This window comes from Balaenoptera physalus (genome assembly GCF_965194825.1).
Source record: "Balaenoptera physalus genome assembly, chromosome: 17".
Lineage (NCBI taxonomy): Eukaryota > Metazoa > Chordata > Mammalia > Artiodactyla > Balaenopteridae > Balaenoptera > Balaenoptera physalus.
In genome coordinates this window covers 50964639-50981840 of record NC_138895.1, presented here as the reverse complement: position 1 = coordinate 50981840, position 17202 = coordinate 50964639, and the positions used below count along the sequence as shown (strand labels likewise).

Here is a 17202-nt window from a genome sequence, read left to right as displayed (position 1 = left end):
GAAAGAAAAATTATAATAATAATAAAATAATTTAAAACATTTTTTAAATTTATTAAAATAAAAAAAAATAATTAAAAAAAGAAGAGAGCGACCAAACCAATAAACAAATCACCAATGATAACAAGCGCTAAAAAGTAAACTAAGAGGGCTTCCCTGGTGGCGCAGTGGTTGAGAATCCGCCTGCCAATGCAGGGGACACGGGTTCGAGCCCTGGTCTGGGAAGATCCCACATGCCGCGGAGCAACTGGGCCCGTGAGCCACAACTACTGAGCCTGCGCGTCTGGAGCCTGTGCTCCGCAACAAGAGAGGTCGCGATAGTGAGAGGCCCGCGCACCGCGATGAAGAGTGGCCCCCGCTCGCCGCAACTGGAGAAAGCCCTCGCACGGAAACGAAGACCCAACACAGCCAAAAATAAATAAATAAATAAATAAATAAATAAATAAATAAATGGATCATCACGTTTTAAAAAAAAAAAAAAAAAAAGTAAACTAAGATAAACAAAAATTAGAAACAAATTAGTCGCAGACAGCAAACCCCAAGTCCACCACCTCAATTTTGCGATGATTCATATTCTATTCAGGTATTCCACAGATGCAGGGTACATCAAGTTGATTGTGGGGATTTAATCTGCTGCTCCTGAGGCTGCACGCAGAAATTTCCCTTTCTCTTCTTTGTTTGCACAGCTCCTGGGCTTCAGCTTTGGTTTTGGCCCTGCTCTGTGTGTAGGTCGCCTTCAGGCATCTTTTGGGAAGTCTGAGGTCTTCTGCCAGTGTTCAGGAGGTGTTCTGTAGGATTTGTTCCACATGTAGGTGTATTTTTGTTGTACTTGTGGGGAGGAAGGTGATCTCCATGTCTTACTCCTCCGCCGTCTTGAAGATCCCCCTCTATTTTGTCTTAAAAATGATAGAAGATTCAAAATAAAAAGGTGTTAGTATTTGTTGAATTTTAAACTAATTTAAGGCCAGAATTTTAGGAATTTTTAGAACTGATAACTTCTTGTTTCAGAGGATATCACCTATTGGCAAACTGTGGTACTGCAGTTTCACTGCATAAAGAGGAAGAGATGATCAGGCAGCCATGGATTTGGAGTCAAAGAGCTGGTAAAGCAGGCAGCTCAGAGAACATGGGGCCCTGGAAGTCTAGAAGGAAATGCTTTCTCTCCTCTCTTCCCATTCCCCTCATTGCTGTGATGTACATTTCTGACAGAGAACCAGAACTATAACCTGAACAAATTACATATTTGTGAATTGTGACTGTTGCTGAAATCTACCACTGGTGTGACATCCTGACCCATTTAGATAGACATTGGATTCAATGAGCCAATTGTCCTTGTGCTAACAGGTAAATTCCTAGCTATCATTAATCTGAAATTAAAGGGGGGAGCATTCATTATAGCATTGCACTTTGATTTTACTTTTGCAGTGCTATAGCTGATAGCATCAGGAAAATAACTTTTCAAATAAAAATGTATCTTTTCTCCCAGGTGGGGCTGGGACAGAAGTAAAGGGAGAGGAAGATGGAATAGGGGGATTCTATGGTCAGTTTGAACATTAGTCTTACTGTGCTGGAAGTAATTCCTGACTCTAACTGCAGAAATTTCATTCTTTTGCAGTGACATAAATGTAGTCTGCTCAGCTGGTTTAGTTTCCATTTATATTTTGTAGCACCCCAGAGCTACTTTTTTTCTTTTTAAAGAAGCCAGCAGAAGCCAGCCAGAAGAAATCCTGATAACTTGAGCATGGGAAGGTCCTTAGGATTTTGAGAGCAATCTCTTCTCCCTGCCTTTTAACCTCTTTCCCCTTTGAATGGTATATGTTTCAATGGATGTATTTTTCAGAGTACCTTCCTCTGCATTTTATTTCATCTTATTTAATGGACTTCCTATTAATTAAGAGGGAGAATGAACTAGGAAATAAGCACGGTGTGGAGTTAGAAGTAAGGTAGGGTTGTCCTAAAGGAAATGAAGCTGAAGTTAGAAAATGTGCCGGCCCTTCCTTTTATTCTGCTGTCCTAGGCTTTCACTGAAGTTTGTGTTTGGGGACACCCATTTACTCCATGCTGAGTCCCAAAGGGATGTGCACAAGAGCATTTAGAAGGGGAGGATTTGGCACCTGTATGGTGACCCCCAAAGTAAAAATCCAAAAAAGTTTAAAATGTAAAGTATTTTAAAGTAGCACTGTTTTGAAACTCTTCTGGTCGTTCATCCTTGCATAGACATTTTGCAATGCAGGGATCCTGAATTCACCTCACCTGATTCCCCATCCTAGTTGATGTGAGGCTCATTAGACTCTCATCTGACTCAGGGCCACCACGCCCCATGTTTCTTCTCTTTCTTTCCATTACTAGCCTGGTCTCAGTACATTGATGTGGATTCTTATATCATTTTAAAAATATCTTTTCTTCCAGCTCCCCTTGAGCTTCTGTTTTTATCCATTTACTTACAAATAGATTTAATTAGCTTGGAATACTACCCCCAGAATTTCTTAGTTCTTTCCTTCTGTTCTACAGAGAGAGACACAAACTTCGTGCTGGTGACAGTGAGACCAACGGGAACTTCAGAGGGGCATGCATTTTCTTGCCAGAAACTGTAAGGAACAGCCTTGAAGAGGAAAGTTGTAGGCACTCTTTAGTCACCACTTCAAGCGTTGAGGTTGCTGGGTAGCTGTCCGTGATGGTTGTGGGGTATGTGCATGCACACACACACACACACACACACACACACACACACTCACTCACATGCACTCACAAACACATACACATCACAGTGACAGATGACCCATTGAAATAATTTCAGAGCTGTTCTGTGGTTGCTACGACAACCAATGCTCTCTTGGCTTTCATCTGGCCATGTGACAGGGACTTTGACGTCAGCCGGAGGCAGAGTCTGTGGCTGAGTCCACATAGGCAAAGGCCTGTGAGAATCTGGTGGATGCTGGCCGCCGCTGCTGCTCTCAACGCTGCTGCCGCTGCTGCTTCTGCGTCCCAGGGGCTGCAGAGCATGGACTGTTAAATCCTGCACTTCTTCTGTGTGAGGTAATTAGTTTGCTTTATATGCAATAGTTAGATGTGTTTGTAGATCATTGTGGTTTTCCCCTCTCTCTTACCTCTTACAAGTTTGTCTTCATGAACAATTATTGTTGTACCAGGAGAAAAATGTGAAGCAGCTTCTAGTTGTTAATTTTGGGTGGAATCTCTGGCATTTGGTTAAATTTGGATTCATGTTCTGTGAAGTAGGTTAAAATATAACCGCCTTTCTTGTTCAACACTTGCTAACATGACATTATTTAGAGATACAGGTTTTGCAGCTTGAGCCAAATATTCCCCGTTGAATTCCAGGAATCCTCCCTTCAGTATTGCTTTGGGTTTAAAGACTCCAGCATAGCCTTGCAATATGTTGCTAACTTTGTTTTTTTTTTTTATATATTTTCTACCATATTCTGAATCAGCCGAGAGTAGTTTGGTATTTGGTTTCTGTCTTGTCTGTAGCATTCGTAATTAGCAACAATAGGCACGGCGGGAAAGAACATTATACTTTGAAACAAAAGTTGGGGTTCTTCTAGTAAATAAAGTATTCTGAAAATACCAGGGAAAACTGTCAAGAGCTTCCTGTTTAGAGAAAAATAATCCGCAGTATGCCAAGGAAGTTGGGGTGGAACCTCTGACATGTGCTCATGCAGTTGCTTTTTGGTTCTTAGAGCAAAGTGCACATTTTCAGTATCTTCCTCTGAAAATTCAGCTGTGAAGAGAATAGCATTGGATGGTCTTCACTAAGGAGGCATGTAAGCTATTTTTATATTTAAAAATTGAAATAATTACCTAGAGAAGAAAACAGTAGCCTTAAAACTAAATTATCATTGGTAGATCTACTTTAATTCAAACAGATATAAATAGCCACTAAAAATCGCTCTAGGTCTTGAATGAGTAATTTGATAACTGTGATTAATAAAGCTTTTAATCTCTATTCCTATAACAATATATACTGCAAATGGGAGGGGGGTTTGCATTGTTGTAGTTCATTTCTTTCCCAAGTTTAGTAATTTTGAATTTTCCATTATTGCACACAAGTTGGATGGTTTTTGTAGCTTGTAATTCAACAAAAACCTCTGGTACTGAAGTTGATCGAGCCTAGATTTATAAGCAGGTATCTAAATCTTACAAATTTAACTGGAAAAAAAGGCAAATTTTAGAGCAGCACAAGTAATATACCTACTATTTTGATGAATAGAAAAATAATGGTTTAACTATGTAAATGAAGAATACACATTTTATAGTATGTGAGTTACATATCAATTTTACAGTATGTGAGTTATATATCAATATAGCAAGAATATATTATTCTTTTCTATATTCTTTATTAGTTTCTGAATTCTGATCACCTTTATTTTACTCTTGGAGATGAACATTTTGAACAGTATTTAGCTTCAGTAATAAGTGAATAATTGTGAGTGTATAAATAATTTCTCAATAGCTTTCAGTGAGTGAATATTCATTTAACTTGCTGGCATTTGATATGTCTATTTTTGGCCAGAGTCTCCATGGAGGATTTTCCAAAAAGTCTTAATGTGCTTACACTCGAGGCACATCTACTGAGGCGTTATCTCATTGTTTAATTTATCTCATAATTATAATAACTCAGAGGCCCTATTCTTAACACTCCTAGAAATATGTTAATTGATTTGCAGTATTTCAAGTGAGCATGAGTAGGACCCGTAGCCAGTAGCACTGTCATTTAAAAGCGGTCTTTGATGGGGTACTTTGATGTTTGCTTCTTTTACTCAAAATAAGGGATTTTCGTTATAGTTTTTCCAGGTAGTGAAGATTTTCTTGATGCTCTCTCTATGTTTTAAAGTTATAAAATGATTGTATTCAGTGCCCTAATAAAACAGACTGGATTTCAGCAATACGAAATAAGTGATAGTGTTGATTGGCAAAATGACAATGATAAAGTTTATCATTAGAAGAAAACAACCTATGCTATGATGGCAGAAATACTTTAGAATCTACAGGTCTTTTCTTATGGCAAAATAAGGGGAAAAAATGACTCTCATCAGAATCATCTATTTACAGCAATGAGACTGTGTTGATTTCAAGGTCAAGTTTGCTTCAACTTCAAAAGATACTAGCAAGGAATGATTTACTCTAGAAACCTGGATGTTGCATTATTAAATGCTTTATGTACAATTTCAAGGGATTTTAATCTTTTGGGTGCCATGGACCTCTTTGGCAGGCTGGTGAAGCTTATAGGTTCTTCTTAGAATGATGATTTTAAATGCATGACAAAATATGCAGGATGACAAAGGGAATTACTTTTATTGAAATACATTAACCAAATTTTTAAAATTGTGATGTGTGTGTTGTCAATAATTCACTATTAAATAAAACAAATTAGCAGCAGTTATAATTACTACCATAGTTATAATAACTACCATAATTTCGAAGTAGTGACGAACATAAAAGGTATTTCGAGATGGCTACAGTGACTGTAATGTGATGTGAGAATATCTGTGATTTCTCTTGGCAACAAAACCACAGGTACGGTGGTTTATGCTCTACATTTTAATCTAAATTTTACTTTGAGGTTAGTGAAACTAAAGATAGAATATTTTTCCCATCCAAGTTCCTGGATCCCATGAATTCCCTCCACTCCTGAGTTAAATGATATGTAAGCTTGTGATGCTAAAAGGTCTTGGAACTGCACCGGACAAAATCCACACCACCATTTCCACATTCAGCTCTACCACATCTGATTTTTTCTCTGAATGTGTGAATTTCACAGTATTCTCTAATTTCTCTGTGAAAGGGGTGGTATCCACATCACTACCAAATTGTAAATTTCTTTTGTTTTCCTCCTTAATCCATAAGTAGGCTTGTGTACTTGGACTGAGCTCATACCTAGTTAGACAGGGGTTAAGAGGAAAAACTTATAGTGTTAACGCAAGTTATGCAAGTTAAAACCATGGACCATAGAAGTAAGACTATAACTATTTACAAAGGGACCTTTATCCAGTCAAAGAAAATAAGCAAGTAGCACTTTCATGAAGAATGCAGGATGTCATATGAGATCGTAGCTGAAGAAATATTCTAGAAGGTACTTTGTGTGCTCACAACAATTGAAATGAGCATTAAAGAATTTATGTCACTTTTCAGTTTGATGTAAAGCACATACATGTGTAAATTGATCAATTGTAATGTAAATTTCAGTTACTCTGGATAGAGCCTGCTGGTTCACCTGTCAGAGGTCCCTGGAACAGGAGACATTCATTCAAAGTGAAATGGGGAGTGGAGACACTTCCCAAGTAATCTGAATGCAAAATCTTATTTGACTTATTGGATATTCAAGAACAACACAGGAAATATTAATATTATTGTTTAGGGTGACTTATATAAGAATTGTCTCATTTCCCACGTCACTCTTAGCTAGCAGAAGATATTGCCTAATTTTCCTCTGCAGCTAACTTAGTGACTTTGCAGTTATTTGGCTGATGTCGTGTATCGCTGCCTTTCCAGCTCTGCGTTTAGTCCTTGCATCCTTTCTATTACATCAGCACCATCACCCCAGCATAAGAAAATTGGAGCTATGACATTATGCACAAGCTGGTGTTTAAACTTAATCCAAATCCCTAACATTTGAAATGGAAGCTTAGCAGTTTTTCCTTCATGTGTTCTCAGGGGAATTACAAAAGAGGATTTTCCCAAACATTTCTTATTCTTTGGACTAGAAAAGAACACCTTCTTCGGGGGCTTTGAGTGTCTGTGGCACCTTGATAAAGAAACTTGGAAAAAGTCAAAAATCTCGGACTCTAGTTGGAAAGGAATGTGCCATTATTTTTCATGAAATCCACTGTTATTTTAATGGTACCCTGTGATGGAAATCAACTAGAAATAGCATTCCAAAATGCAGTATTTTTTATTGTTTCCAGAAGTGATGCCATAAGAGTTAGTGCCCATTAAGACTTCGGTACAAAAATTATATGATAAATATTTAAATCCAACGGAGCCATCTACTCCAAACCACAAACAGTCTGTTCTTTTTATTTCTGCAGTGAACTTTAGGGAGTTTTTGGACATATTTCTGTAAATGCCTTTAATTAGAGACATAGCATCCCTTTAAACTTTAGTTTACATTAATGTAAAACATAGTATACTTACATCACACTCAAGTTCTATATTTGATTTTCAAGAAAGACATCTCTAGTCTGAAAGATAGTCCAGTTGCTGCCTGTCCTAAAAGGAGGATTGTCCATATTTTCTGATCTCTGAATTCCAGTGAGTGCAGAAAACCAAAGACTGCAAACTGCTTTCATGCCAAGATGAATTCTTTTATGGATGATTCTAGAATTGCTTGACTTTTATGAATTTAAACCCTACCCATGAGAGGTGAATGTTGAGAAGAGTGTTGTACTCTTTGGCTGACGCTCTGCTGACTCCCACAGACTTTCGTGTGATTCATACAACTAAAAGCACGACCACTTTTGTGACGGCCATATTTACAACATCCTTGGAGATAAATTTAAAAATAGCATCCCACAATAGTTATCTGATCCTGTGCCTTCCCACGTTTTACCATGGATCAGGTGAAGCATTAGGTAGCATCACTCAATCAGCAAGCATTTTATCAAGGGGCTACTGCATCCACAGTATCGTAGTAGGCATTTTGGGCTCCTCCCTCGTGTGGTCTTTGAGGGATATGCCACTGGCATAAAGAGCCCAGGTTAACTTTATAGACTTCTGACTTTTGTTTGCTTGAGCTTTTATTCAAACATTCAGTCTTTCATGCATTTAATAAGTTTTGAGCACCTACTGTGTGCCAGACATTAGACTAGACACTAGGGATGCTGTGGTGAACAGGACAGACAAGGTCTCTGCCATCATGGAACTTACAGTCTAACTATATAGGGGACCTGCCCAGAGACCTAAGTGTAACAGCAGCCAAGGTTTCTCCCTCACAGCTGTGCTGGCCAGCGTAGTCAAAAAGAGAATCTTCTCTATAAGGGAAAGAAATCAAAACAAAAGAGACAAGCAAACAACCTGGGAACCATTAGATTTTACACCAGAGTCGAACCTTAGCAGAGGCATTCCTCAGCTGGTGAACAGTCAGCCTAATTTGTAAGCAGTCTGTTCATATCAGTGTCAAGGGTTCCAGATCAGTACACCCAGCCCTATTTCCAAAAGCTGCTTGTCCTCTCCTGTTCAGAAGATATATGAGACTGGTAGGGACTGACCTAGAGAATAATTTTCTTTTATGCATATACCCTGCCTTATGCAAATAACAAGAGCCATTTCATCTTATGAAAGGAATCATTAAGTTAGTTGTGCTCAAGCATATCAATCCCATCTTCCCTCTACTCCCCCAGTCAAGATAGGTTCACCGCTCTAATAAATAACCCCAAATTCCAACGGCATAATACAGTACTGTTCCTTTTTCACTCAGCCACAAATCAGATTTGGGAGACAGGCTCTGCTCCATGCAGTAATCCAGGGATTCAGGCTCCTTCCATCTAGTTAAACTGATCTGGGGACAAATCCCGTCTCTACCACTTGCAGGTGTCACTTTGGGCAAGTTACCAAAGTCACAGTTTTCTTACCTGGATAATATTAGTACCTACCTTATAGATTTTTAAGTCAGTTTACTTGGCATGGTAACTGACAGGTATTAGGTACTCAATAATGTGAACTGTTATCATTCATTTTCTACCCCTGGTAGTGCTGCCACCACCACTGTCCCCCCAGGAACCAGGAAGTACCACTGCCGAAGTTGGAGGACGTGTATCCCTGGTGTCATGAGAACAGCTGACACTTAGAGAGCTAGATAGTCTTCTAAGCTTTTTTCAAAATAACTATTGTTTTTTCTTCACAACATCCCAATTTTATAAATGAGGAAACTAAGGAACAGAGAGCTTGAGCACATTGTCCAGCATCACACAAGTATATAACAGAGCTCTGGGAATTTGGCTCTAGAGTCACTATGCTGTATTACCTTTTAAGCTGGAATATTTTTTCTAGAAAAAATATTTTTTCTAGAAGTAATGTTATATGTTGTGGCAGATTGTACACTATTGTGGGATGCTATTTTTAAATTTCTCTCCAATTTCTCTCCAATTTATAATTTATAATTTCTCTCCAATTATATCTATAATTTCTCTCCAATTATATCTATATCTCTCCAATTCTCAATTTATAATTTCTCTCCAATTATATCTATTCCCCCTTGCTCTTCTGGAATATTGCTACTCTCCCTCAAGAGGTGGAGTCTATTGCCTTCCCCTTGAACCCACATGAGCTTTGTGATTGGTCCAACTGATAGAGCACAGTGAGAACAATGCTAGATGACTTCCAAGGCTGGATTTGAAAAAGAATTCAATTTTTTTTTTTCTCTCGGCTATTCTTTGTTTCTCTTACACATGACATTTGCCCTTGGAAACCAGCCACCATGAGGAAGCCCAGACCATATAGAGGGGCCATATGTAGGTTTCAGCCAACACCTCCAGCTAGGATCTCAGCCAGACAACCAGCATCAACTGCCAGAAATGTGAGTGGGCAAGCCTTCCGAGGATTCCAGGCCCCAGCCCCAGGTCCCCCTTACCCTTCCTGATGCCAGGTGAACCAGAGATGAACTGTCCCTGCTGAGCCATGCCCTAAATTGCAGATTCATGTGCAAAATAAAAATTGTTGTTGTTTTAAGTCCATAAATTTTAGAATTATTTCTTAGGCAACCAGAGTAACTGGAATGTATGGGGTAATTAGAAATTACTAAAATACCTGTGTAAAGGACTAAACTGTAAGTACATGTAGATTAAATAGGTTTTGGGGATTTGGCATAAGTATCTAACCTAATTGAAATAATTTCTGGAGGAAAATATATTTCAGTTACCAATTAAATTACAAATGGGCTTTGGGTACATATCCTGTTCATAAATTTGGAAGAGAGTCCCTACATAGTAATGCTATTGCTGGTTCTAGGAGAAGATTTGGGCTACACTGCGATGGACTGTATGCATTAGTGAAATCTCCCTCGTTGCCTCCTCCTGGCTGGGACCCTCTCGACAGGAGATTCCTGTGTAGATAGCAGTACTTGTGCCATTTTCCCTTGGTCACTGCTTAGTCTCTGTATCTGCTTTTGTCTCTCTCACACCTACTCTGTCTAATCTGCTGCCTAGTTTTCTATTGTTAGATCCTGCTGTCTCCTTGACACTCTCTTTTGGCCCATTTCCAATGCTTCTAAACCTATTTTTCTGCTCTAATGATTTATAGTAAAGCTAGGGGATTTCTCTTGGCCAGGTAAGATTTAGCTCATTCAGCAAAGTCTTTTTTTCTTTTAGTAAAGCTGCCAAAATGGCAGCTGTCCCACTGGCTTGCGGCTCCATGTGTTGGTCAAACCTAGTATTTGAAATACTCAGAAATGTAGTCCTTAGGTCCTGACTCAGGGAAGCATCTCTGTCTCTTCTGCTGCAGAGAAATCAATACCCCTGACTTTCTTCTTGCTTAAACGTCACCCCATCCTGAGGGTCTTCCCACCTTCCCTTTAAGAAGGCTAATTGGTTTGTTCACTTTTGCTGTATTCATTCAACATGTATTAATTCCATATAGTGGGCCCTGTTGTAGAGCACCTATGAAAAGATTTCCTTTGTGTCCAAGGACTGGTAGGGTTCCTCCAGTTGTCTCTCATTTGCTCACCACTAACACCAGGCAGATGTGGTCCAGTCACCTAGACCTTTTAGTGACCAACACATGTCCCACCTCACCCAAGATGTCCCAGCTAAGTAGGATACTACGAGGGTAACATAGGACCAGCCAGTCTTTGAAAGGGTTACAGTCTAGTTGGGGAGGCCGGACAGCATATGCAACTGAGGTCCAGAGCTTTGTCTTCCACGCTGGGTACAACTTCTTATAGTGCCTAGTGTAGCACTGGACACGTAGTAACCACTTATTAAATCTCTGGTAGGTGGTTAATGAATACATTAACTATGGAAGGGTATATGGCATTGAGATGACTTCAGAGGGGAAGTGAACTTTGAGTTGGGCTTCAAAAGATACAGAATATTTGGCATGACCAGGAGTGAAAGGATTGCCCATGAATAAGAAACATCATAAGTACATTCCTAGTAACAGAAGTAGACACTCACCCATCTGAGATCAAGAAAATGGCTGGGAAAAAACAAAATGTAGTGTGTGTGTGTGTGTGTGTGTGAAAAAAAACAAAAAAAAACAAAAAAAACAAAATGTACAACCTGTAAGGTGGGTCTGTGGAGGACCTAGAATTTATCAATTTAAAACAAACTGGGGACTTCCCTGGTGACGAAGTGGTTAAGAATCCACCTGCCACTGCAGGGGACATGGGTTCGAGCCCTGGTCCAGGAAGATCCTACATGCCACAGAGCAGCTAAGCCCGTGCACCACAACTACTGAGCCCACGCACCACAACTACTGAAGCCTGTGTGCCTAGAGCCTGTGCTCTGCAACAAGAGAAGCCACCACAATGAGAAGCCCGCACACTGCAACGAAGAGTAGCCCCCGCTCGCCGCAACTAAAGAAAGCCAAGACCCAATGCAGCCAAAAATAAACAAACAAATAAATAACAACAGGTTAATAACCCTGTTTCCTTTTGCTTTAGACAGCTTATTTTAATTATGAATATGTGTTAAATGATTCCTTTTCCTCCATTTTTCTCATACAAAAGTTCTAACTTCTTAAATTAAAAAAAATGTGAATTCTTTTCTGCCCTCAATACTGTGTAAATGGCTCTTTTAACTTTAGCTGGGTGATATCTGTACGGAGAGCTATGTTAACTTCATATTTTAAAAGAATATAATCTACTATTTAACAAAGTCACATTCACATAAAACCCAAACCAACTGAAAATTCAAACCTTCATAATGTTTTCTGTAGAACTATACTATAATGATAATTGATATTCATTGTGAACCCCCTGGGACATTGCACCGTTATTCTGATAAATCTTTTGATTAAGTCATCAGTGAAAGACTTAACTATGGTTCAGTGAAGTTTTAATTTTAAGTTGGTAGTACATTTCATTGTATCTTAACTCTTTGAAAACTGGCCATCAATATATGTGTTTGGCAGCTATCAGAATATTCTTAATCAGAACATCCCATTCTCAAGAAAAATATTTGTAAGTTATACATGCCAAAGTGTGTATAATAGTTATGTACAGTATAAAGAATGTTAGAAAATAAATGCCTGTGTACTTAACAAAAACACCACTGGTTAATCCTTCTGGTGATATCTAAGGTCACACGTTGATATTGATGATGACTTCACCACAGCACCATGCAGGTTAGTACTGTATCTAAAGTCCAATGCCTCATGGGAATTGAATCTGTGATATAATTTTAAAATCTCCAATCACATAAAGATTTTAAACCAGTTGAGAAGAGTACTTGTCTCAGTCTCTGATGGAGAGTAAAGGTGTGCTTTACACTTGTAGACAGACCATCACTCACCATAGCTCCTGGCAGCCATGCAGATTGGAAATCGATTTCTATTTCCTGAGGCCATTGCCCATGTTGATGTTCCTTGCTACCTCCTGGCTATTCACTTCTGAATGGCCATGGAACACTTGGTGAGCCTGAGCTCTCTTATAAGGCCAACTGCTGAGGGTAGTTAAAGCAAACCATTCACTCTCTTGGGGGTTTTCTTTATCGAGAGCTTGAACAGAAATTTAAGTGGAAGTTATAGTTTTCATGAAATTATTTTCTGGCATATCCCAAGGATGTTTTCACAAAATAGAAGCTATTTAAGAAAGATGCAACCTCTGGTCCAAACTCCGTTTTGTATATAAAAGTAACTGTCACTAGAATCTGCTATGCTCACCTCCAAATTGCTGGCCAACTTCCAGCTTTAAAAACCCAATCCATTGCTCTTCAGAAAAGAATTCTCTTCCTCCTCGTGCCCTCAAAACAGGCTAGGGATTAATACCAAGACTGACCAAAAGGCCTAACTGCTCCATCAACAATGTCACCAAGAGGATTACTTTGTTAAAGGTGCAAAATTTAGTTATGCTATGGGTTGACAAAAAGATGCTGATTTGGGGATACTGTAAACAAAGGAGAGGTCTCATGAAATCGTGTTAAATCATGTCTAGATTTAAGAAACAGGGACTTTTTAGTGTGGTAAAATATACATAACATAAAATTAACCATTTTAACCATTGTAAGTGTACAATTCAGTGGCGTTAAGTACATTCACATTGTCATGCAACCATCACTACCACACATCTCCAGAACTTTTTCATCTTCCCAAACCAAAACTCTGTATCCATTAAACACTAACTCCCCATCCTTCTCCCCCCTACCCCCAGCCCCCGCCTCAGGGCCTGGCAACCATCATTCTACTTTCTTTAAACAGGGACATTTTAGGGAAGTTTGAAATAAACCTATGAGTCCTCTTTCTTTTGTATGAAGTCTTCAATTAATAAAGTCCCTGTTAGGACTTCCCTGGTGGCACAGTGGTTAAGAATCTGCCTGCCAATGCAGGGGACACAGGTTCGAGCCCTGGTCCAGGAAGATCCCACATGGCGTGGAGCAACTAAGCCCATGTGGCCACAACTACTGAGCCTGAGCTCTAGAGCCTGAGAGCCACAACTACTGAGCCTGCATACCACAACTACTGAAGCCCTCGAACCTAGAGCCCGTGCTTTGCAATCAGAAGCCCGCGTGCCACAAGGGAGAGTAGCCCCTGCTCGCCACAACTAGAGAAAGCCTGTGCACAGTAACGAAGACCCAATGCAGCCATAAATAAATAAATAAATAAATAAATAAATAAATAAGTAAATAAATAAATAAATAAATAAATAAATAAATAAATTCCCTGTTAAAAGTCCCCAAATAATTGGAAATTTCTTAGGTTTACACTGAGCAAAGTTTACACAAAGTTCCACGATGTAGAGATTTCAGACATACATGTTTTCAACCCACCTACTTAAACCATATTCAATATAATTTTTATATAATCACTTAGCTTGCCACCTTGTTTGTCAAAGAGAAAGCCATGGAACCTGAGATTTTCTGGTCCCAGTAATATTCTCAAATAGTCCTATATTAGTTTTCTATTCTAAGAAACTTAAGTATAGAATAAATATATGTTTATGATAGAACATTCAGAAAATACAGAATATGAAGAAGAAAATAAACCTCACTTTTAATATTCTACTGCCTAAAATAGCCACTATTAATATTTTTAAATTAAAAAGCATTATATTTCATTTTACTTCACTTCAACAGAAGAAAAAGAACCCTGCAATGAACTCAAGCATTTGAACTTCAGATAACTGTTTCTTTAAAGCAGGAATTAACGAGTTTTAACTAAATTAAATTGCCAATTAAAAATTGAAATTCAATCGAACAGTAAGAGGTTGAGGAATCAATGTTTCTTAAAAACTAATTGTTTCTTAATGGGTATGGGTTTATATTTTCAGTTAGTAAAGCTTAGTTTACAATCTCATAAAGATCAGAAAAGATCAGGGATAATCAAAAATACCTTCGGGGAAATAAAAAGTTTTTAACCAGAGATCACCTTTAGGAATGGTCTCCTGGGGAAAAAGTAGATTAAAAAGTTAATATGTAAGGATTATAGTTCCTAAAGTCAGAACCACTTTCAAAAGGAGAACTAAATCATACAGTAGGGAAGCAGTTACTTTACCCAGTGGCCTAGAACTCACAGAGAATTTAGAGGAATTCACTATATTTATTGACCCTCTCCCTTGACCATAGAGGTTTAACTTTAAGTACTTCAGACACCAGTGGGTTTTTTTTTAATGACATTTTATTTATTTATTTATTTGTTAACATCTTTATTAGAGTATAATTGCTTTACAATAGTGTGTTAGTTGCTGCTGTATGACAAAGTTAATCAGCTATATGTATACATATATCCCCATATCGCCTCCCTCTTGTGTCTCCCTCCCACCCTCCTTATCCCACCCCTCTAGGTGGTCATAAAGCACGAGCTGATCTCCCTGTGCTATGCAGCTGCTTCCCACTAGCTATCTATTTTACATTTGGTAGTGTATATATGTCAATGCTACTCTCTCACTTGGTCCCAGCTTACCCTTCCCCCTCCCCGTGTCTGCAAGTCCATTCTCTACATCTGCATCTTTATTCCTGTCCTGCCTCAGGTTCATTAGAAACTCTTTTTTTTTTTTTTTAGATTCTATGTATATGTGTTACCATACGGTATTTGTTTTTTGCTTTCTGACTTACTTCACTCTGTATGACAGACTCTAGGTCCATCCACCCCACTACAAATAACTCAATTTTGTTTCTTTTTATGGCTGAGTAATATTCCATTGTCTATATGTGCCACATATTCTTTATCATTCATCTGTTGATGGACACTTAGGTTGCTTCCATGTCCTGGCTATTGTAAATAGTGCCGCAATGAACACTGTGGTACATGTCTCTATTTGAATTATGGTTTTCTCAGGGTATATGCCCAGTAGTGGGATTGCTGGGTCATATGGTGGTTCTATTTTTAGTTTTTTAAAGAACCTCCATACTGTTCTTCATAGTGGCTGTATTAATTTACATTCCCACCAACAGTGCAAGAGGGTTCCCTTTTCTCCACACCCTCTCCAGCATTCATTGTTTGTAGATTTTTTGATGATGGCCATTCTGACCGGTGTGAGGTGATATCTCATTGTAGCTTTCATTTGCATTTCTCTAATGATTGGTGATGTTGAACACACTTTCATGTGTTTGCTGGCAATCTGTATATCTCCTTTGGAGAAATGTCTATTTAGGTCTTCTGCCCATTTTTGGATTGGGTTGTTTGTTTTTTTGATATTGCGCTGCACGAGCTGCTTGTAAATTTTGGAGATTAATCCTTTGTCAGTTGCTTCGTTTGCAAGTATTTTCTCCCATTCTGAGGTTTGTCTTTTCATCTTGTTTATGGTTTCCTTTGCTGTGCAAAAGCTTTTAAGTTTCATTAGGTCCCATTTGTTTATTTTAATTTCCATTTCTCTAGGAGGTGGCTCAAAAAGGACCTTGCTGTGATTTATGTCATAGAGTGTTCTGCCTATGTTTTCCTCTAAGAGTTTGATAGTGTCTGACCTTACATTTAGGTCTTTAATCCATTTTGAGTTTATTTTTGTGTATGGTGTTCGGAAGTGTTCTAATTTCATCTTTTACATGTAGCTGTCCAGTTTTCCCAGCACCACTTATTGAAGAGGCTGTCTTCTCTCCATTGTATATTCTTGCCTCCTTTATCAAAGATAAGGTGACCATATGTGCGTGGGTTTATCTTTCGGCTTTCTATACTGTTGCATTGATTTATATTTCTATTTTTGTGCCAGTACCATACTGTCTTGATTACTGTAGCTTTGTAATATAGTCTGAAGTCTGGGAGCCTGATTCCTCCAACTCCATTTTTCTTTCTCAAGATTGCTTTGGCTATTCGGGGTCTTTTGTGTTTCCATACAATTTGTGAAATTTTTTGTTCTAATTCTGTGAAAAATGCCATTGGTAGCTTGACAGGGATCGCATTGACTCTGCAGATTGCTTTGGGTAGTGTAGTCATTTTCACAATGTTGATTCTTCCAATCCAAGAACATGGTATATCTCTCCATCTGTTTGTATTGTCTTTAATTTCTCTCATCAGTGTCTTACAGTTTTCTGCATACAGGTCTTCTGTCTTCTTAGGTAGGTTTCTTCCTTGGTATTTTATTCTTTTTGTTGCAATGGTAAATGGGAGTGTTTCCTTAATTTCTCTTTCAGATATTTTGTCATTAGTGTATAGGAATGCAAGAGATTTTTGTGCATTAATTCTGTATCCTGCTACTTTACCAAATTCATTGATTAGCTCTAGTAGTTTTCTGGTAGCATCTTTAGGATTCTCTATGTATAGTATCATGTCATCTGCAAACTGTGACAGTTTTATTTCTTCTTTTCTGATTTGGATTCCTTTTATTTCTTTTTCATCTCTGATTGCTGTGGCTAAAGCTTCCAAAACTATGTTGAGTAGTAGTGGTGAGAGTGGGCAACCTTGTCTTTTTCCTGATCTTAGAGGAAATGGTTTCAGTTTTTCACCATTGAGAATGATGTTGGCTGTGGGTTTGTCATATATGGCCTTCATTCTGTTGAGATAAGTTCCCTCTATGCCTACTTTCTGGAGAGTGTTTATCATAAATAGGTGTTGAATTTTGTTGAAAGCTTGTTCTGCATCTATTGAGATTATCATATGGTTTTT

The 17202-nt window shown here is 38.5% G+C and overlaps 1 protein-coding gene across 10 annotated transcripts in view; it reads left to right on the top strand.

Annotated features, from left to right (window-relative positions):
• The window catches only part of NCALD (neurocalcin delta), a 429327-nt gene that overhangs the window by 347328 nt on the left and 64797 nt on the right, over positions 1–17202 (top strand). Inside the window, exon 1 of one of the 10 annotated variants that reach the window (XM_082434369.1) lies at positions 2844–3033. The exons of 8 other annotated variants lie outside the window; for them this stretch is intronic. The gene's annotated coding sequence lies outside the window, so the exon portion shown is untranslated. Of the gene's footprint in view, positions 1–2843; positions 3034–3116; positions 3776–17202 lie in introns of those variants that run through there. One more of the 10 variants, XM_082434371.1, reaches the window with a different exon arrangement.